General features: G+C 40.3%; 1 long non-coding RNA gene across 7 annotated transcripts in view; it reads right to left on the bottom strand.

Annotated features, from left to right (window-relative positions):
* LOC146766425 (uncharacterized) overlaps positions 1–22,507 on the bottom strand; it is a 202,243-nt gene that overhangs the window by 154,682 nt on the left and 25,054 nt on the right. For 3 of the 7 annotated variants that reach the window (XR_014957749.1, XR_014957752.1, XR_014957747.1), the window contains exon 3: positions 525–7,872. The exons of 3 other annotated variants lie outside the window; for them this stretch is intronic. This is a non-coding gene — a long non-coding RNA (uncharacterized LOC146766425). The remainder of the gene's footprint in view (positions 1–524; positions 7,873–22,507) is intronic. One more of the 7 variants, XR_014957748.1, reaches the window with a different exon arrangement.

Below are 22,507 nucleotides of genomic sequence, written 5' to 3'. Positions count from 1 at the left end.
AGCCCTGCAGCACAGCCCTGCAGCACAGCCCTGCACGCCAGCCCTGCTGCACGCCAGCCCTGCATGCCAGCCCTGCACGCCAGCCCTGCTGCACGCCAGCCCTGCTGCACACCAGCCCTGCAGCACAGCCCTGCAGCACAGCCCTGCACACCAGCCCTGCTGCACGCCAGCCCTGCTGCACACCAGCCCTGCAGCACAGCCCTGCAGCACAGCCCTGCACACCAGCCCTGCTGCACGCCAGCCCTGCTGCACACCAGCCCTGCAGCACAGCCCTGCAGCACAGCCCTGCACGCCAGCCCTGCTGCACACCAGCCCTGCTGCACACCAGCCCTGCAGCACAGCCCTGCAGCACAGCCCTGCACGCCAGCCCTGCTGCACGCCAGCCCTGCTGCACGCCAGCCCTGCTGCATGCCAGCCCTGCTGCATGCCAGCCCTGCAGCACAGCCCTGCAGCACAGCCCTGCTGCGCACCACTGCAGCCGTGTTTGGCTTCCTGACAGGCAAAAAGGATGGTGAAAACTATACCTGTCTTCTTGTTGGTGAAAGGCAGCTGAGCTACCCACATGTGCAAACTTAAGGGAAAGAACATTTCCAGATCAGAGGGCGTCTGCAGCTCAACAGCCAAAATCTCCAGCCTACTTCTAAATTAGGGATGCTGATATATCCAGCAGCAGCCACTAGTCATGTTAGCTGTCTCAGTGTCACTGGAAAGCAACTACCAGAGCCTTTAGAAGTTCATATTTCAATTTTAAAGCTGAGGCTATTTTAGCTAATGTCCCCAAGGCAATTGTCTGGTCAAATGTCAGAGTTTATACTGCTAAAGGAAATCGCTATGTTTATGACATCTCTGCAGTTTGGGAACCATATTAAACCCCATTTCAGTTTCTCAGATTATACTGTGTTGTGGATATCTCTTTTTTCCCTGTGTTTGGAACATATCTCAATCTCCTTGTATTCCTATAAGCCATTGAAAATAACTCCCTCTGTCATGTTTAAATATGAGCTTCATTGCTGTAGGATTTTTCTCCACTAATTCACTTATTATACAAGAAAAAAAAAACTTTAAATTGATGTTGTCTCTGCATGCTTCTGAGTCTGATATCCTGCAAATTGGTAATTTATTTACTTTTTCAATAGCAAAACATTGCTTGAATTTTGGTATTTCATGACTAATGACAAGCTTTGAACTTTAATTTAACCCTTAGATGCCAAAGATTCCCCTTCCTTTTTGTGTCTCTGGGCTTCTGGGGTTTTTGCCCTATCCCCTGCACTACTGACACCAGGAACTGGCTTTTTTGCCTTGGCACAGGCTCAGTGCAGGTGTTACTGTGGCTGCAGAGGAGCTCTGCCAGCTGCCCTCCACTCGAGTTTCACCCTGCCCATGTTCATGAGCTGGTTGAACCTCAGAGATCCCCTGGCCATGTAATTTGGTCTAAGGCATTTGGAGTCTTACATATCCACTCAAGTAATGTGGCTTGAAAGCATTTCTTGATTTGCAGACTTTAAAACCCCATATTTTCTCCACCACTACACTAAAGGGCTTGTTCCTCTGCCAGGCCTGAGTTGTTAAAACACTTTGCCCTTTTTTCTAGGAGAGGGCTTGTTCTCAGGTTTTTAATGTCTCCCCTAGTTTGGGGTTTATACATGTCTGAGTGGCATGACACCTAAAGCTAGCACCAAATTCCATGTACAGTTAATCCCACTGAATTTGTCAGTTCAAAGAGCTAGAGATGCCCAAAAAAAAACTATGGAAATGTGATTTTTTTAAGTTTGGTCTTGACAGAAGACTTGGCTAAAGAAGCTGGACTGCTACACTATATGGAAGTACTGATGATGGACATAAATGTGGACGTTCCTATTCCAAGGAGCTTTCTTCCCAAAGCTCTTAACTGACGTGCTTTACACTTAATTTTGTTAATATTAAAGGCCACTCCTAGAGCAGCCTGTATTGAAGCCTATCCTTTACAAAACCCAATACAAATAACACACTATCTGATGAGAAGCTACACCTTTAACCACAGAAGAGAACAAACTCCTTTTGTGTTTCCAGGAAAGACAGTGTTCCTCTCCTCTGCACTCGCAGTCCCCTGTGTGTGGTTACGTGACCAGCAGTGGCACAGGGCTGCAGCACCCAGCACCCACCCACACACAGGAGCTCCCATGGCTGGAACAGGACAATGCAAAAGGAGCATTTTACTAGCAAGAGAGAGAGAGAATAATGTTCACAGTACAGTTTTTCTTCCTATAGTCAGGGTTGGTTTCTTTTTTAGCTTTGTAGTCCTCAAATTTCTGCTAGATCCTCCCCATGTCTGAAAAGCAACAGGTGCCAGATGCTGAGCACTGAGCAAAGCCTGGAAGCTAAATTTTCTGATTATCTTTCATATAATGAACATTTGTACTTTATAGATTTATTTATCTAAACAAGTACCTCCATTTCCTTCTGGTATTTTTTTTTCTTCATATTATTGGCTGACACCCAAGTAGGCAAAATATTTCAGTGCCATCCCATTTCTAGGTTCAAATAAAAATTAAAAAAATAAAAAAGAAAGAAGCAGTGTAAGGTTGATCACACACTTGTTATTATGTCAAAGCCGGATTCAAGTGTTTGTGTGAGGTAGAATTATCTCATTCTTTTTGTCTGTGTCTTTCTGTGATCTACCAGTCAAGTATGTGATTGGATTTCAGCTCAACAAAACCTTAAATTACACACCTATTGTGCCTGAGCTAAGCCTAGTTTCACAGCACTGGAGAAGGCTCCTCACTGCTCTTTTGGCACTGTTCGATCTGGCTTCTGCTATCATCTGCAGGTTGATGAATGAGTAATAGGATTAGAAAGTCTCATCTCTGAAATGCTATAATTGTCACATTTGGTGAATTGACAAAGGCTTGGGTGATGGAGAGGTGCTCCATGATGTAAAGTCATACATTCAATCTGCACTCACTGGCCAAGGCTAGGAGAATGGGAGGAATAAAAAGAATCCCTTCAGCTCCTCATTTGTCCAACATACACAGATATCTCACCCTCTAAATTAACCTTTTATGCATGAGTTTGTTGGAAGGCAGAGTGCTCTGCTTTTTAGAGGCTCTTATCTCTCTGGAAGGATGATGATATACTTGTTGATTCTTTGGTTAGTGTATAAGATTAAAAAGTCCAGGAGGGCTAGAGCAGGGGACAGATTTTCTTGTCTTCCCCAGCAATCTTCAATTCAAAACCAGGGGGAGAGATCTACCACCAGGCAAGCAGAAAACAGCAGCTCAAGCCATGACTCAACAGTTGAGGATCTGAGTCTCTGTTTTCATATAGACATTTCTTTCCATCCACCATCTCAGGGTCAGTAGCACACTGGTTCTGACAGAAATTCCACACATTTCTTTCTGTAGGCCCATCTATATCAGCCAAGATACATCTGAAAATGCTTCAAAGTTTTCAGTGGTTCCTATTTCAAGTCTCTTCTAAAAGGGTAGATTTCCACAGAAATTTACAAGCCAGGCTCAGGTAGATGTGTTACTAAGGCACATTGGGGAATTACCTGCCTATGTGAAGATAGTATTGAACAGCTTAACAGCAGAAAACAAACAGAAGGAAAAATAGGTTTTACTTATCCTTTCTCCTATTTACTATTTTAACTTTCACTGCTTACAAGCAATGGTAAAAACCCAGTTTTTAAATAGAAAAATGGAGAATAAAAAAAAATATAAAGGAGTAGTTCTCTATTCCAAAGTACCATCAGCACTGCCTTCTCCTGAGAAATGGCTTCATGCCATGCATACAAATTAACACAGAACTTTATTCCTGTTCACCTTTTATTAAAAAAGAATTTCAGAAGCCGATATCACTTCTGCTGAAAGAATATGTCCCCAAATGCTCTACAGATGCAGCATGTGAGGTCAACATTCACCATCCCCTTTCTCTGTCAGTGTGAGTTTCACTTTAATTACAAGTGCATGTTTTGCACATTGTAAAACTACCCCTGGCTCTGACCACCATAAGAAAAAGAACATTTAGCTCAGGAAACAGTAGCTGACCCTGTCTGCTCTTTTTCTTCCCTGGCATCAGCTGAGACTATTAACACCTTATGTGTGTTGCCTGTGTGTCCCACATATGTGTGCTCTGCATCCATTTCATGCAGTACCTGTCATAAGTGTATACTCAAAGCTGCCCACTGGGAATTCTCTGCTTTGTTTGACTCCTCTTCTTGCTGTCTTGCTTAGCTATTGAATTCATCTGCTTGACAGAGAAACCTTTCTATGTATTAAAAGCTTTGTCCTTGGAAAGCTGTGACATTAGACTTAAACACATAGAGGCCTTTTTCACCTCCCAGTTCACTTCCTAATTATTCATTCCCAACAGAGGAAATCAGGAGAAACCTCAGCAGCCAATGTAAACATTTTGTAGTGGAAGGCAATTTTTTTTCTCCCCAAGAGCACAGTGTGGCCATGATAGTTGAGCTCCTTACTGAGAAATAGCTCTGGCTTTTGTACAACAGAAAAATGGCAAATAAGAATTTTTTGGGGAGAAAGAACTAAAACAGAGTAAAACAGACCATTTGATGGTGACTATTTTGCTCTGAGAGTCCTTTGCCAAATAATTTCAGACAAAAGGTCCAAGTCTTCAATGTATGTTCCATTTACAAGTTTCATTTTCTTCCTCCCCAGATCAGAGCAGCTTTCCTACATGCTCAACTAGTACTTTGAAACAAAGGATAAGATCACCCAGTAGATGCTGCTTTAGAGATTTTCCACCTAATGTGGCAGCTGCTCTAAAGAAGCACTTTCCACTAGAGCAGTGTCTCCCTGCGGGAGCACCTTCCCCCTTTTCACACACTCCAACTGAGATGGTCGCCTTTCAGAGCACTTTGTTATTAATGGAAATAGGTGCCCTGTGCAAATAATTTGCAGAACCAGGGCTACAGCCAATATTTTTCCAGTCTCACTGTAACCTTAACTGCAACACACAATATTGGCCCGCTCCCAGGAACTGTCAGTGGGAAGCAGCATACAGCAACAGGCCACCCACTTACTGTTTTCTTAGAGAAAGTTTGCCAGGAGTGATATGCAGCTTGCACCACCTTCCTGAAACATTTCCACACTCCCCGAGCCTGCGCAGGTCTGCTCCTACCAACACCTCCCATTTCAAACTGCCCTGCTCCACCTCCTTCCACACAGCCCAATCTTCTCCTCCAATTGCTTCCTTTTTTCTCATCACCTTTTCCTGGCTCCGTGCCTCTCTTCATACTGATCCTAATACCTGGGACAACCTCTGACTGATGTTCAGCAAACAGCCTCCTCCACAGAGCAGACCACACCCAGCATGCTCTGGTTCTCTTGTGGGCATCATTCTGTCTCGTGCCTTCCACCTCTCCAAAGAGAAGGCTCTGACTTGCTCAGCAGTGAGCAGCACCCTTGTTTCTTCAAAGCTTCATGACAGTTTGTGAGTGTGCCACTCTGCAAGTACCACCAGAGCTTTGCATGTGAGCAGTCAATGGGACAGTTTTAAACAAAATTAGCTACTGTCATCTCTGAACCAAAGGAAAAGTACAGCATCAACCCAGAGCCACACTGTACTTTAAGAGTTTTTGTGTACCTTTTAATAAATATTGATAAATACCATCACATCACCTGGTAACTATTTGTTTGAGAACTAGTGCCATGACACCATTTTTTCTTCTCCAATTACATCAGGAGTCACTAAGAAGTAGAAATATCCTCATAGCTCTGTAGTTAAGGAACGAATAACACGCTGACAAGTAAATCACTTTTGTGATCTGTTGCTATATTTTTATTTGTCAAACTTTTTTTTTTTTTTCATTTTAACTAATAGGTAAGTTACTCAATTATCTTGGTTTGGTACATTATGCCATATATCTGTCACAGTATTTTGTAAAATCCGTATCCAGGAATCATTGTCATTGATAATGGAAATCTAAAATAAACTTAGAACAGAAGAACAGTTTATTTTAGTAATTGAAAATGAACAAATGTGGCATAATTTTTAGCTTAGATAGCTTTATACATATTTTTGACCCTTTGGGGCAAAATTTAACTTTCCTTGTTTGAGAAAAGGTAAGCTAAAATGGGAAAGAGTTGGGTGACTTCTTGGTGTATTAAATTCACTTTTCTCAAGACCAGCAATACTCCCACCATTACACTGTTTCTGTATTAAAATCTAATTCTGAAAGTTTGACAAAGTACATGTTTAACACAGGTCAGCAGTATATTGACAGGATGTTAATTTTAAATTGTGTCAGCATTTCCTGTCTTGAGTGTTAATGTCAATTAGCACCTTGCTGCATAACCTCCAAGTCCTCCCTTATTACCGGAAAGTGGCAAAGCAACAGCAAAAGCACTTCTATTCAAAACACCACTCACTATCAGCCAAACAAAGAGCTGTCATAACAAAACCAGCGAGGTGAAAGTGCCTAAGCTGCTATGGATTTGAGGTTAGAAGCCTTAGTCTTTTTCCTTATTCCTGATATTAAAAGTATAAGTGTGTCAACTTGGAGTGAAAGGCTAATTACTTTTAGGCTCTTTGAAAAGTGTGTTACCATTCAAAAATCTCTAAGCCTGACATAAAGCCCTTGGCTTTAGATTGCACAGTGTTTAGCTCACTGTAGGTCATCCATTAGTATCCTTAACACACTCTGAAATGTACAGTCTTATTCTGGGAAATGGGAGCATTTCTGCACACCTGATTTTTTTGGCATTTCATACGTGATGCAGAAAGCACAAGTTCCAGTCTTCAGCATCTCAGTGACACCTCACTCCCAGGTGCCCAGTGAATAAGCCTGGTGACTTTGTACATGTGTTTTTAAACCACTGCATAAGGACACCTTTATAAATGGCACAAAATTCTCAGCCTACTCGATCCTTTGACAGCAGTTCACAAAATAAATGTGTATAAGAAAGTCTAGATGTATACACATCTAGGCCTGGTACCCTTTCTTTCATTTATCTACTCTTTTGAATTCAACAGTGTAGGCATCACCTAGGGTGAAAAAATCTGACTTAAGTGAAGCAAAAGCTCTTCCATGATGTCACCAACCTCAATGCCTGTCTTTCTCAGAATATAGATGTCTTCCCAGAACCATAATACGAATCTCAGAACATTTAGCCTAACTTCTGAAGAAAACTAACTGGTGTTATAGACATTTGTGAAAAATAAATTTTAATGGAAAATAGAAAATGTTATCGTCTTTTCCATCAGCTCTAATCCCAGATCTTGATGCCTGTTAAGACAAAAGAAAAAAAAAAAGACAAGGATTTTTATCGACAATTTCTAAAACCTAGTGCTGTTGAAGTCAATTAATGTTCACATTTTGAACAACAGCTGTTTACTTTTAAATTTGACCTTGTCCACTTTTTCAGTTCTTATGTATAACTAGTCGATCCTTACAGAGAAATATTTTGGAAAGCACATTACCGTTCATCTTAAGCATGACAGAAAATAGGAATGAGAGAGAAGCATCTTGCAAAATTATAAAGGATTAAAATACATTATTTCTATGCAAGTCAAAAGCTCGATGGACTTTAGCATTAGCATTCTTCAGTGATCTACACACTGCTGCACCAAAACGTAGTCATTTCATACTGAATTGTGCATGGCTGCTCACTGAGGTGAAGTGGGGCTTACTGTGGGTGTGAATATTATCGTCTGTGCCTCAGGTGAGCACAGTCAGTGCTGGCAGTGAAACCATACCAGCACTTACTCCTGCAGCTCAGGCACTGTGTGTGGAAACCAGTTGTTCAAATAAGAAATGCATTTCCATACTCGCCCCCAGCAAGCTCCGTGTTGCTTTGGTTCCTGCCTTTGTTCCCCTGGGCAGCAGCTCAAGGTGTGGCCGGCATCACGCAGTAAATCTCCTGCTCTTGAGATCTGGTGTAGAGATGACACAGGCATTATGCACAGACATTGCACTGGGTGCCTATGCCCTGCCAGATTCTAAACAAATTGGCCAAACAAATTAATGCCACACACCCTAAATTGGCTGAACAAATTAATGCAACACGCCCTTTGCACAAGGGTGTCTTTGAAGGCCAAAGACCATGCGTGTTACAGCAAGATGCATTCTACCAAACAGGGTGTTTCAAACAAATCTGTTTTGAGGGAAGAGAAACAGTGTGTTGCAGTTTCAAGTTAGAGCAGGGCTTTCACACAAGAGCTTTTCAGACACCAACACTGTGTTGACATTTAATTACTAAACTCTTAAAACAAATAATTTGTATGAGCAAATACTCCTCAATCATTTCATAATAATGCAACTAGTGTTTCTTGGCAGTTAGAACAAAACCAGAAGCATGTTGAAATCACACACACAATGCCTTGTTCTGACATGGGAAGAGGTGCCAGATAGAGCAGTGTGAACCCTCCAGGCTGTGGGAGCTGATGGGATTCAGGAATTGAGTGCTGCAGTTCTGTTCCCAGGGCTGGCAGCAAATCAGTCCCAGCAGGTTCACTTGGAGGTTGGAGTTTACTGAATTTCATTCTCCAAACAACCCTCCCTCCTGCTGCTGAAGGTCCTTTCTTCCACCAAGCCCCAAACCTCCCAGCAGAGGATTAAGGGAGTGTGCATTCTTGAGGCTTGTTGGGCAAGAGAGGTTGCTGGAAAGGCAAGAGCCTGGCAGAGGAACGTAGATATGTGCTTTCTGTTGCTCTCTGTATGCCATGTACCCTAATCAATGGAACATTTCCTTCCACCTATCTTTCAGTGTGATCTATTGCAACATTTGTACATCTCTGCTACCAAGCAGCTCAAAACCCATTCTAACCAACATGTAAAACCCACACCTTCAGTTTCTCATTTCCACTGCCAAAAGGTCTGATTCAGTGCAGCAGAAAATACTGGAATGGTGATGGTCTTCACGTCCTTTTTCTCACGTTGCCCTCATTTTCTCATCAGTTCTTCAAGGACAATGTCTAAGACTTCTCAAGAGATTTTACATCTAGCAGCAATATTGCTCTCCTAACACATGGTTCCACATTCAAGACTATCTGCTTACCTATGTAGTCCCCTCTGTACCTGGGTCTTTCATGAAGAGTGATGTTAAAAGGACATTAAAAGAAATAAATAACTTTCAGATGAGATTTAAAACATTGAAGTTTAAAGATTTAGAGATTTAAAGCTGCAGTAAAATAGCTTTGCAAGTAGGAATCACAGTTTTGGCTTGCTATGTTTCTTCAGGTCCAAGCCTCATTAATATGTTACTATACAGCATGTGCTAGCTATAACATTTCTGCAACACAAGTGGTGGGTTTTGGTGGTTTGGGTGTTCATTAAAGAGTCAGGAGTTCCTAGATTTAATGTGAAATAGCTTTTGGTTTGAGTTGCAGCACTGAGAGCAGCTTCGGCCCCTCCTTCCTCATTTTCCTTCCCTCCTTGCACTTCACCTGCCTACTCCAAGTCTTCCCTTTACTCACTTCTATACTCTAATCTCCTTACAACTTTCTCTCCTTCACACAGTAATCCTGCCTACCTAGGCATCTTCTTTCATGTGCATATCCACTGACACATCCCCCCTCCATCCCTGGAGTGTATCCCTCACTCCTGTTTCTGTGCATCTGTCCTGCTACTCTTAAGTAAAATTAGTGAATTAGAGTGGAAACTTGAGACACAACCCATTTAAACAACCAGTTGAAGCAGAAGACTGTTTTCAGTGTGAAGGACCTGGCCTAAGTTTAATGCCCAGACTTTCCTTACAGAGGTTATACTGGAGAAGGCTTCTTTGTGGACACTTCACCTAAACTGCCTTCTTGCCCAATACTACTTTCATAATATTCCAAGTTTGTATTAGTTGTCTCAGGCTCACCGTACCTTCAGTTAGTGGACCTCTTAAACACTAAGACTGTGCCAGCATCTTGCCCTCCTCTCTAATTAGGAGCCACCTATTGTATTCCATTTTTCTCTCTGAAAATTGCTGCTGCAGCCTTGCTTCAGCTCAGTATCGTGCCATTAGTCAGAAGGGCAAATGTGTGGTGTCCTTGACATGTCAGCTAGAAACGTCTGGCCCCTTTTCTCTCTAGGGAGCCAGCCTATAAGCTCTGTAATGCATTTAACCTCTATCACCTCAGGGAATAAGAGTCTCCACAAGCAGTTTGCTGCTGCCCCACCCCTAAGCTAACTCATTTACCTTATTTTTTCTTACAATGTTGAATAAATTGCACTCCACCCTTTAAAAGTTATTATGGTTAGTATATGACTTGCTAAAGATTTGTTTATAATTCCTGTAACTCTAAATTATAGCTTTAATCTCATAACACAGAACATTAATAAACATGGCAAGGCACTTTGAATTAATAGTCTAACTTGTATTCACATAGTTAGACACGCTTAAATTTGTATACTTCTTTTAGCTTATTACATCACATAGGCCAGATTCTGATCTCCATGTCAAAGGAGAATGAAAAAAATTAGAAAAATAAAAAACAAGACAGAGAATAAACATTATAGGCCATTAAAAGAAGTATAATGCTTTGTTAAAATTACTAATTTCTATTGCAAAACACTGAACAGCTGGCTTTCACAACGCATCCATAAGAAAGAATTTGATCTGAGTTCCTGTTTAGTTTTCATGTGGACAAGCTGATCTTTAAAGACAAGTGTATTCTTTCTGTAGTCCTCAAAGGTTTATTAAATTTGATAAAGGCCACATCCCTTGGCTGTTGATAGTTGGTTCAATAATGAATACAGCTGCTTAAATGTGAATGTTTAAAGGAAACCAATTCTTCAGGCAAAAGATGTGCAAGAGCCAGTGCTGCACAAATACTTGGAAATTCCTTGTAAAATTAATTCCCACTTTTATGGGAATTAACTTTTAATTTTATTAACTTTTCATGTGTTTTTTGTATATTTGTTTTATCAAATATTCAAAGTGCAAACCAGGAATGTTCACCCTAGCATGAGGGCCCATAGAAAACACATTTCAAGATTGCAAACCCAAGAGTTCACAACTAGAAAATGTTATTATTCTTGACAGGGAATTTCTACATATAAACCAAAAACTATGAAGTGTCATGAGATTTTCCTTAATTGAGTTATGCCTGAGAGAAATGACAGTTGTAGCCACTTGGAAACCACAAGTTTGAAAACGAATGTGTTTAAAAGCAAAACAAAACATAAGATTAAAAAGGCAGCCCAATAATCTTGAAATTTCCTGAATTATTCACAGCATCAAATAATTCTCATAAATACAATAAGGAATGCAAAAGCCTGTGATTCTGGATGATGGGAACCACAAGCCAGGCCACATCTCCTTCATTAAAGCCAATCCTGGAGTCTCAGCTGAGTATTCATGGTAGTGCCCATGTGCATGGCCCACTTTGCAGCACTAAACCCTCATTTCAAAGGAGCCAAGCAGGTCAACTTCTTACTGAGCAGCACTCCACACATTTCTCAGAGGCATTACCACCTGGGGAAATAACTATTTCTTGCTATGACTAAAGAGATAAATATTTCTGGATCTACCAATGCAAAGACCAATTGTTGTTGTTGTTTTAGGTTTTTTGGTGAAGAGAGAAGTAATATTTCATGCTTTTCACTTCATCGTCTTGGATTTTGTTGGTTCAGTTTTGTTAAAATGTTTCAAGCCCTGTCACTAAGTGACCCTAAATAAAAACATTTCAACAAAGGGAATTGCTGTTAGGCATCACAGTAGTGGAGAAAAGCCTGAAACATTAAATCTTCAGAGTTGGAATACACACAGAAAAGAATTACAGCTTTAATTTTTTGGGAAGTATGTAACTCTTAATTTTATTGTGTTTGTATGGAGAGAAGGACTCCTAGTTATGACTTTTGCATGCTGTTACTGGCAATAATAATGTAAATTTTAAACTAAACTCAGTACTATTTATTAATTAAATCAACTCCACCCAATTCACACAATCGTGTAGATTAACTGCAATCTGACTTGGAAAGATCAATAAATTAATAAACAACATTTGAAAGGAAAAAGAGGTGACGTGCTCTGGAAACATTATTGACAGTGCTAGGATAAGGATCTGCATCAGATCTTACTTTAAAGCATTTGGCCTCAGGAGGGAGGGTTTAGCAGTTGAAATTCATCCTATTCCATCAGATTAGTCCAGGGCACAGAGTCTTTTACAGCCACTGTGAGAGTCTATTAGCTACAACCTGCTACTGGGAAATGGCCACAAGGAGCTGGAAGCACCTGTGCTCATGCCCATGACCAGTTACGGGGATCTTGGATCATCCTCTGGCCACACATTTGCTGTCTCACTACAGACCACGGTCACTGGAGGCAAAGAATTGATTCTTCTAAATGCAGACTGCAAAGGTGAGAGTGGAACTCTGCCCCAGCCCAAGGGAGGCTTCACCAGTACACAGGCAAGGCCAGATGACTTCCACAAGGACCACGGGATGAACCAGAAATTTGGAAATAGTGGTAAAAAACCCAACAGTGTAAAAAGGGAATGCGTTTAGGGACAAATAACAGTAATAACTTTGCAGTGAGGTGCAAACATCCCAGCAGACAGTGACCTGGGCATATTTATCTTTCATAAGATGGCAAGCAAGCTTGCTGATGTGGACATGAAAAAAAAAACAAAATCCTAGAATATGAGTCAAGGCATGCAGACCTGGAAAAAACGGGCCAAGTTTCTGTACCCCATGGACTGGAGAATTGGGTATGTATCTCCCCACCTAGGGCATGAGAATTAAGGCAAATTCAAACTGAAACAGAGTAGAAAAAGGGAAAGTAGGAAGTTCAGGGGCATGAAGAACATGTTCTATGACAGGAGGCTAAAGGCCGACAGCTCAGCTAGGAAAAAAGAAGGCTGCCATCTAATTGGTAAATATGTACTGAATGCTGCATGCAAACACACCAATGGAACAATTATCCTTCATATCAAGGAAAAAAAGGGGAATAAATGACCTGGGGCTGTGAAAGCTGAGAATGATAATTTCTCAGAACAGCCAAGAGGAACAGCACAGGGCATATAATCACAATATTTGAAAAAAAGAATAGTAGATGTTCAAAGTTGGATGAAGCAAGTTGTTATAAAATCTGTGCAGTCCATCAGGAGCTACAAGAACCCTGTAACTATTTGGGAAATTCTGGTGTACTCATGGAGAAGGAAATAGAGCTTGGCTTTGAAAGGAGTATCAGGGCAAATAGGACAACTGGTGAATGAAAGATTTTTCCTTCTCCCAAGCTGGTGGGTTCAGTTTTGTAACCCCCAAAACAACAGCACCAAGATGTTCAGCAATAACATCCTTTTAGGGTGTTAGAAATAAAGATATTACATATTCTAATTTTAATGTCCTTACTGAGGTAATATTCACACAAATATTCTGATTATCAGAGTTCATTTAAAAATAAAATAAAAGGAACATCTCAAATGCTGAAATGGCCAGTAAATGAACCCTACTTCCCCAATTTTCTTTTTCCAATTGCTATGAAATGCTATTAAGTTGGTTTACAACACTGGGCAAAAGAGATTTTCTGCTTAACAAGGAAATACCTAATAACTGGTCATAAGGTAAATGACATTAACCAGTGGGCCATTTGGCTTTAAATGATCATAACCCAGAGGATTTTAACTGCATCAGCCTCTGCTCTTCAAGAGGTTTTCATTTCAGGAGTGAATCAGTGCTAAAATATTATACGAAAGATGGAAGAGTACATTGGGTGTAAGTTTGGACACCAGTGAACTACTGGGAAAACCTTTGTGCACACTGTTCATCACTGTGGGAACACTCAGGACACCTTGCTTCAATTTCTCTGCTCTGCCTTGGAACATTCCTTGGATACTGTGGACAAAGGAGGGCTGAATCTCAGAAGCTGAAATCCCTACAGCCAAGACTGAGGGCAGAGAATGGCAATTCTGCAGACTAAAAGCAAAGCAGAAGATAACAATTGAGAAACAAGAGGTCTGCATGTGGAATTACTTAGCTAGAAATGGCTAGAGTCCAGTGGAAATAAAGATCCAACAAAATTTTGTTTTGAAAACAAAATATATTTTTAAAAACCTACTAAAATCAGTTTTCAGCAGTTGCAGTTGAAGTTATTTCAGTTTTGAGCAAAGATAATTTCAAACACCAAAAAATGTGCCTAGCATATCTATCAATGCAGTTTGCATTGGTAGAAGTCTGCTGTTAACTGCCTCCAGAGGGTTTGAACAATTCGCTATATTTAATCAAGAGCTGGATGCTTTAAAACTTCTGAAGGTAAAGAATATTTCTCAGGTAGTGGTACTGAATCAAATCTCAGCTTCTTCAAATCCCTCAATCTATCTTATTTCTCTACCAGCTGCTCAGATAATTTAGGCTTAAATAACAATATATTAAGGAAAAAATAAGAAAGAAAACTACAGCTGTTTTAAGCTCATATAGCTCTTAGAGACTTTCAACTTTACTTTGCTAGTAAATGCCACTGAAAAGCAGAGGAAAACTGTATTTCTGTGTTGAATGACAGTCATCTAAACTCTTCCCTGCCAGCTCTGCTCAGCCTGTACAGTATAAGCCACAATTGTTTAATTATCATGTGTTCTGCCAAAGGTGTAGCCAAGGGTGTTTATAAGGAAACTGAGACAGTAAGCCAAATTTCATTTGCAGATCAGACACGCCTGCTAGCAAGCAAAGCCAAGTTTTAGGTACAGATGAGATCAGTAGTTCTGTCCTCCAGGGAAGGTGGCTGCACCTCAAAAATTAATGAGTAATTTTTCAAATTGATGTGAGGTAAACTAGTTATTTTCACAATTAAGTGCTTTAGCAAGCATTTAGGAAATGGTAGTTTCTCATTGGACAACCATTTCTGAGGTCCAACTGGAGAAGACACAATGCAAACCCAAGGTTATATCAAATCTGTGTAACCACTGTGTAAATACCACTGAGACAACATCTCTTTGCAGGGCAGAGAGAGGACATTCCATATTATAAAGACACTGGAATCCAAGCTGAGTAGTTTTCCTGACCATAGTAAATTATTTTGCTTGCTTGCTATAAAGCCAACCTTTAAATTACAAATTGTCCTAATAATTATTAGTTGTTTTCCTTCTGACTCCTGCACCGGTTTATGATAATAATCAATTCTTCCCTGTTCCACTGATGAGGAAATGATGAGTCAACACAGGAGACTGGCCTTGCTACTAACCACAGAGCCAGAAACTACGTGCTGGTCCACTTCTCTTCTCTTAGCCCATCTCCAAGAGAGCTCCTTCTTTCCCTCTGCTCTCTGATGGAGCCAGCCCTGACAAATTTTCCTAAGCAAAAGGCATCCTTGTTAGGATGCCTGTGGCTTTTCTTGTGATAATAAGATATGTAATAATAGATAGACTTGACAAACTGAACTCACAGCATGCTGTTGGAGTTTAGGTAAGGCTTTATTCCTCAGTCAGCCTTATTGTCTTCTACCAGATAATCAGTGCCTAAATACTGGCTGATCCTGTAATCCTAATGTAAAGTTCTCTTTAAGGCCAGAGGTAACTTTGCCTGCAAAAGATCTGCACTTTTGCCCACAGATAGACATTTTAATGAATTCCTATCAGTTTTCACAAACACCATCAGACACCAGCCTCTCAAAGCGTTGACTTCAAGCAGCAACTTGTGAGCAGCTTCATACATTGCAACCCACAGCACACTTCTTACTCATATCCAAGACAGACATACAGAATGTCCTACTGCACTTCCTGCAATCACAGGTGGAACAACGGGTCCATACTGGAAACCAGTGGAAGTAAATCTACTCCTGCAACAGTGTAAATACCAGCTCTGTTGTTAGTGCTTCCTGTGCTGTTTATAAGAGGAAAATTATTGTTGTGTTTTGTTTGGACTTTATTTTGGGGACTTTGATCATCTATGTAGCAAAGAAAATGCGAAGTTTAAACTGACCTGATTTGGAGTAGACTCAAAGTTTCAGGTTATAAAGCCCAAACCAACACATAAAAAACAAATACAGCTCTGGCAACAGAAATGAAAGGCCAGCTATCCCTGTTACGCTGAAGACATCCACTTTTATTACATTACATATGATACAAGTCCTAGCTGTCAAAATCCTCAGGAGCACCTAAACAGATAATAAACAATCAGTAAAAGACTTATGGCTACATGTTTTTCATAGTATTGAAAATCACCTGGGAACCATATTTTAATGGAAAATACAGCTTGATGGAGACAAGCTTCATAGATTTATGAAGAAAGTGCAGCACAAATCAAATGGAGGGTTTAGCTTTCCAAAATGATATGGAGGTGCTAGAAAATACCATATAAAAAAAAAAAAAAAAAAAAAAAAAAAAAAAAAAGGAAGAAAGGACAAAGAAGGGCAAGCAAAGAGGAAGGAAAGAAGTGCCCCTCTAATGATTTATGCTGTAGAGAAGGAATATGCCTACTAGTGATCCTGTTACCTTTACTGCTCTTTGTGATTGTTATTCTTCCCCTAAGAGAGGCGGTCATGTTACACACTGACAGAAAGTTACACCTCTTCAATGTGATTTGTCCACTTAAAACAACATTTATCATGTTGCCAGTTTATAAATCATTTAGGCCAACTAGATTAAGGCTATAGGAAGCCAGCACCCCTAACTGATCCTCATGCCAGATAATTCAGAGACTTCATTTGTTTACACTAAAGCTTATCAGCCAAAATAGTAGAGTCTGGTGCCAGCTGAACTCTGGTTCCTTCATCTGAGTGAGAACACGGGGCAAGGGGCAGTTTTAACACATTGAGAGATAGGCTCCTGCTTTGAAGGAAAATGTACCTACATCAGTCCACACCATGCCCGTGTCCTGGAAGGCTTCATTAACATGGACAGCTCTTCCTCTCTGCTTTGGAGAAGCAGAATCTCTCCACAGAAATAGGAGACAAGCTGAAGAGGTTGAAGGTTAGCTCACATATTTTATCTATTTTGTACATAAGCATGTAGAAAATGTCCATTTTTTAGCCTCTGAAAGTATGTTGCCCCTTGTTGAATAGAAGAAACAACCCCCCACAGTGCATTTTGTTTTGTGTTGAGCAAAGATCCCAGTAAACTGAAATAGTCAAACTTGAAATTGGCCTTTTGTCTTATTAAAACTCTTTGGACACTAAGAGGAGGCTGAAATACCAGCCTGGACATACGATCCAGCCTGCAGCACTGGCTACAGTTACCAGCTCACAGAAACCTTCTCAGACGGTCACGCAACACAACAGCTCATACACTGAATGCCATTCCCAACTAAAAGTGGGATTTTAATTTCTCTTTGAATAAAGTCTCCATGTCCACACTTCTTATGGTGTTAGGAGATAAATAAAATTTAAAAAATTAAAAAGCTAAACATTAAAAAAGGATGAGCTTTGGATCTAGAGGATTTCAAACTAATTGAGAATGAATTAATTACTTAGGTTTGATGATATTTACGTATGAGACGTAAATACGTCTAGCCCAAGGAAAGAGGAGCTACAGGGAAAATCTTTGCCCTAGAGGTGACTTCTTTAAATCCACAAGGAAAGCTACACTAGTCTGTGTAAAATAACAGCCAGCCAAAGTTCTTCTCTGAGGTCGGGAGGGATGAAGCTCTTCAGTGTTTTGTGATTGTTATTTTTAAAACAGCAAACCCTTAGGCAAGCAAATTATCCTAAATTCAAAGTACGGGAACACTATCACCCTGTTCACTTGAGATGATCCAGGATGAAGACTTAGCACACCATACTCTTCTCCACACAACATCACAGGGCTCACTTCTGGTTTTAATTAAAGACACAAGGACCAGGGCATCAGATTAAGATATGAAATAGGTCTTTTCATTAAGCTGATGCATAGCTGCCTTTGACACATCATCCTGAAACAAAAAGTAAGCTATGCCTTGCCACAATTACCTTCACAACTAGGGACTGTTATTTCCAATCATCATTATTGCTCTTCTTTCTGAACCTAATTGATTTGGATCCCTCCATTGGTTTGCTCTCTTTTCTCCCTTTGGCATCTTCTAAATTCCAGGTGTGGAATTCAATCCTATGCTCCTCTTGACAATACCTAAAATTCCCAGCACTTATTGTTAACATGCACTTTGACAAGGAGTTTTTCAAAGGTATGGTGATTACTTCCTGAGGAGATGGCCATACAAAGATTCTTGTCTGCCTCTGACAGCCTATCTTGGACAGGGACTAATATTTCAACACTGAGAAAGGTTAAAAAGAAGCTGGAAACACACAGCTGATTTTTCCAAACCAGCTACTGATTTAGGAGCAAGGAGCTCAGGATGCCCTGAGTCTGTTTTTCAGAAGTGCTCAATTCCTTTACATATCCTAAAGAATATTGACTATTGACATGGGGATTTGAATATTTATTGCTTGGGTTAAGCTGAAATGAGAGCTATCCATAAAAATGAACAGAATAGTAACGAATTAAGAAAGACAACTCGCTTCTCTGAAGAGTGAAAGAAACCCAAACAGCTTCATAAGAAAGCTTCCATGAGAATGACATAGAAGAGTGCTGGTCTGAGACCTCCAACACCCTAAAAGTTCAGCAAAGGTCTGTCTGCATCACCACAGAGAGAGAAGTGACCAGTCATCAAAAAACATCATGCACAAAGTGTTCAATGTTTGAACATTTTCAACAGATCCTGTTAAAGGCAAACTGGATTTAGGACAGATGGATGCCTGGTCACTGTATATTACTGGTGATGGACTGTTAAGAAAGCTTCTGGCAGAATGAATTGCAGCAGACAGATGAGGACCTGATCTGACATGAATGGAAAGCCATTCATGGTTCTAGGGGTGAATGTACATCTGATACAGGAAAGGAGATACTGACACAAGGATAGAGACACAAGTACAGTTCCTCTACAGTAATGACCCTGAGCACTCACATGCCAGACAACAGGAGCCACTAAACACCAGTTCCTCCAAAATCTAGTTTGGAAACATGAAATATACAGGTTTACAGACCAAGGCCTTTGTCTTCAATTATTTTATTTTTCAGGCTATGATCCACTATGTTTGTACGGACCATAAAAATACCAGAAGACAAGAACAAGCCCCTGCACAGCATCTGATAAAATTGCCTCAGACAGTGGGAGAAGCCATGTTTAGGGAAGGCTTTCTAGGTATATGTGACAAAAATAAGACCCAAAACCAACCAAACAACAACAACAAAAAAAAAAAAAAACCCTGTTAAACAAGGTTGTGGTGTTTAAGCAACTAATTAAGGGATGCACAGCTTCTGTATAATTCTGTAGAAAACAGCTTGTAGGATTTTTACAGTGTAAGAAAAACCCCCTACAGTTCTAATAAGTTTTCTACCAAATGCACAACTTTGAAATTTAGAAAGCTCTGAATTTAACACATCATTGAAAAACCTCTTGAGCACTGAAAATGTAATGGCATTTTGACCAGCACTAGAGCACACAGCAGTTTCCACAATGGGAACTTCATTCTCCCTACTGAACTCCCTCACTGCTCTCCCACAGCACAAGGTACCTCCTCTCACTGCATACCCAGAGCACTGCTTGGAGCCAGTGTCTCTGTGTGCCACAGCCCAGCCCAGGGGGGCTGCCCTTCATCTGTACCAACTTGGAGCTCTGGCTACACCTTTGAAGCACACAATAGGGGTTAGAGAAGTTTTTAAAGTATAAATGAGAGAGAGAAAAGAGAGAGGGCTCAAATTATCAGTACAAAAGTATAATGGAATATCATGGGGTTTTTTTTCAGGAGAAATCAATTAATTTCTTTTCACAAAGGATTCATGCAATAAGTTAATTAAATAGATGCACTACCTAAGATGTTTAACATTAATTTAAATTCAGCATAACTCCACTGGCTTCATTTATGCTTCTCTGTACTTACACCAGCTATGGACAGAATTTAACACAGAAGTTTAATAACCCAAATTAATTTCAAAGAAATGCCAGTATAAAGCACCTGCCAGATGCTTAGTCTGCAGGTCTGAGTTTCTCTAGCCTCTTGCTTCTCTTCATTACACTCCTACTGAGCTTTTTTTTCATATGGGAGCTATTCCTGAATGCTGAAATACAAAGAATTACAAAACCTCCATCCTCTTATACTCAGTCCAGGACCCGATTCTGGATTGAAGGAAAGCCCCTCCTTAAGGCAACAATTGTTAGAGCAAAAATAAATGACCAACAGCAAATACAATTGCAAGTAAAAGGGGAAGGCCCCTTTCTCCTGCCATGACTATTTGTGGTCTGACACTGCTCCCTGAACCCAAGTGTGTGTCTGTCCCTCCTGCAGCTGTGTCTGCAGAGAGCCTGGGCCCTTGGCCTGTGGCTGGAAGCAGATAGAAGTCACTCATCACAGCAAATCCCAAAATCTAGGGTTTGTTCTCCTCTGCTCCATGCAGCACCATGACCCAGGGAATGGGATGCCAAAATCAAATTATTTCTGGTCAGACCCACTACGAAAAGACATCGTGCATCAGACAGCAGTTACAGTGCTCAGAGAGATGGAATGTGATCAGCAGCACATGAGAGCTTGTGTATGAGAGCACAACTTTCCAAATATTGATTTATCATGTAATAGGAAAGATTTCTTGTGAAACCTTTTCCATGTGCAATAATTTCCCAAGAGAATTTAGTTCTATTAATGGAGACTTTTAAAAAACAAGACTTGGAAAAGCTCTAGGGAATATATATACACTATAGGGAAAATTCCTGCTTGGGAATAGCCACTGTTGGGTGACCTCCTAGGTCTTTACCAGTTTCAATTGCATTACTTTTAAAAGCTTGGTACTGAAATGCTTCACAAAGTGACATGGGTTTTTCTACTCATAACTAAGGTAGAAAAAGTACTTTGCAACAGAGTTAAACAGACTTCACAGAACAAGAAAAAGAGTTTGCTTTGTTTCATCTTATTTTACTAGGAAGTCACTGCTGCTTGGTTTAACAATTGACAAGCCTTCTCAGGTGATGGGAGGAATGAAAAATGTGAGCAGTTAAGAGCCCCTGATCACTGAGAAGATATTTGAGACAGAGAGCTCAATTAACTGCTAGCTAAGAGGCAGAGGAGAATATCACTGCTTTTTGCCACTGTGTTTCAGCATAGCAAAGATACACACAAGATCCAATCTTGCATCTGGATCTGAATTTCAGCAGCCACAGCTGGGTAGGAGTTGACATTTAATTTGTCAAGGGTTTTTTTGTAATTGGTTAATACTAATACACACCATAATCCTCAGCCTGCCTTAAGTGAACTTACATTTCCAAGAGTGTCACACAGTTTAAAACTACTGCAGCTACTGTGTCTCTGCTGAAAGAAAGGCACACCAAATATATAATTGTAAAATACTGATTCATAACTACATCCTACCTATCCATGTTCCCAGCAAACACATGAATTTTGCCTTAGCCCTTTCTGGATCAAAGTACACCAGAGTAGATTGTATCTCTTATGGCAAAAAGACAGGGAAGAAATCCTTCTGACCTTGCTCTCTTGTGAAAGGGAGGAGCCCACTCATCTCCACAACACCAGCAGGGATGGAAGAGAATGAATCCCTTTGATTACTCAGACAAAAATTCCCTTGGGTCTTTAAGTCTGTGCCTGCACCCAGCATCTGTGCCTGAAAATTTGCTGGACTGGAGCACCGGTTGTAGAGCACTGGTTGCCAGGAAGGCGCAGCAAAATTCAGCTAGAAGTTTGAACCTTTCCCTCAAACCCTGAATGTAAAAGGACATTAAATGCTCTCCTGCAACTTAAAACACTCTTCCAACCTCTTCAATTTGGCCTCCCAAAATATCAAAGCCTTCTACCTATTTTAGGCCTCTTGGAGATGAGTGCTGATCATGAGCAGATCAGCCAGAGGGCAGAAATAAGTCATAGAGAAGAGCAAAAAATCTTTCAAAAATTAATTCAAATACAGCCTAAATGTAAACTATAGTGAAGGATTCTACAAAGGAAAAAAACACCTGAAGGACTGAAGAATCACAAAAATTTTTAGTAAGTTAGCACTCCACGATTATTCTTCCATACACAAATATACTTTTTGATCACTCCAAAGTTGTCACTGCTCATTTCAAAGGAAATAGTGTTAGTTGATTATTAAGACTAATGATCACCAAAATTTGAAAATATCTGAAAATTAGGTTTCTAGCTGAAATTCAACTTTTACCTTAATTCAGCACATCTAATAACACGTTTCAATGCTTTATTGGAAAATAACCTCTGAAAAGCACAGTTTTATATCTGTAATAACTTTTTGAAAAAATCATAAATTTACCTCAGAAGAAAGCATTTTCTGAATTGGATATCACTTTAGCTCCTGCCTCTGTACAGAAAACTGGAATGACACTGTCACTAAAATAGTCCCTTCACAGTTTTAGTCTCACGCCCACAAAGTATTTTAAGATAAAAATCAGTTAAAATGTGCAATAAGTATTTAAGTGAATTTAAATAGTATTATTAGTTTCTGTTCTTAATGAGAATTCAGTTACCACCAATCTACCCAAGTTCACAGTTTTTTGTTCATCAACCCCAAATTACAGGATTTGAGCCAACTAGGGATCAATATATGTTTATTTTCTCTTAGGATTTGCACCCATTCTGCAGTGATGAAGGAGCCCCAAGAT

Source organism: Lonchura striata, chromosome 11 (genome assembly GCF_050655825.1).
Source record: "Lonchura striata isolate lonStrDom1 chromosome 11, ASM5065582v1, whole genome shotgun sequence".
Classification (NCBI taxonomy): Eukaryota; Metazoa; Chordata; class Aves; order Passeriformes; family Estrildidae; genus Lonchura; species Lonchura striata.
Note: the sequence above shows the minus strand (reverse complement) of the source record. Positions and strands in the feature narration are given on the sequence as shown.